Genomic DNA, 561 nt, shown 5'->3' with positions numbered 1-561 from the left:
AAAAAAAAAAAAAAAAAAAACATGAGTCACCGTAATACACTACAGTAATACAATAAAGGACAAAACTCACATGAGCCTTTCAATAGACATAGGAAAAGCATTTCACAAAATCCACCACTCTTTCATGATAAAACAAACAAATGAAAACAAGAACAGAAGAGGACTTCTACCAACAACAGAAGAGAACTTCGTCCTCAACACAGTAAAGGGGCCTATGAAAAACCCATAGCTAAAATCATATATATACAAAGTCTCACTCTGTAGCCCAGGGTTGGAGTGCAGTGTTGCTATCACGGCTCACTGCAGCCTTTACCTCCTGGGCCCAAGTGACTGTCCCACCTCAGCCTCTGAAGTAGCTGGGACAACACATCCCACCATGCTTGGCTAATTTTATTATTTTATTTTTATTTTTGCAGACACGGATCTCCCCATGTTGCCTAGGCTGGTCTTGAACTCCTGGGCTCCAGTGATCCTTCTGCCTCGGCTTTCAAAAGTGCTGAGATTACAGGCATGTGTCACTGTACCTGGCCTAAAATCATGTTTAAAGACTGTATGCTTTCA

The sequence above is a fragment of the Cebus imitator genome, unplaced genomic scaffold, assembly GCF_001604975.1.
Source record: "Cebus imitator isolate Cc_AM_T3 unplaced genomic scaffold, Cebus_imitator-1.0 Scaffold207, whole genome shotgun sequence".
Taxonomy (NCBI): Eukaryota; Metazoa; Chordata; class Mammalia; order Primates; family Cebidae; genus Cebus; species Cebus imitator.
This window is presented reverse-complemented; position numbering follows the sequence as displayed.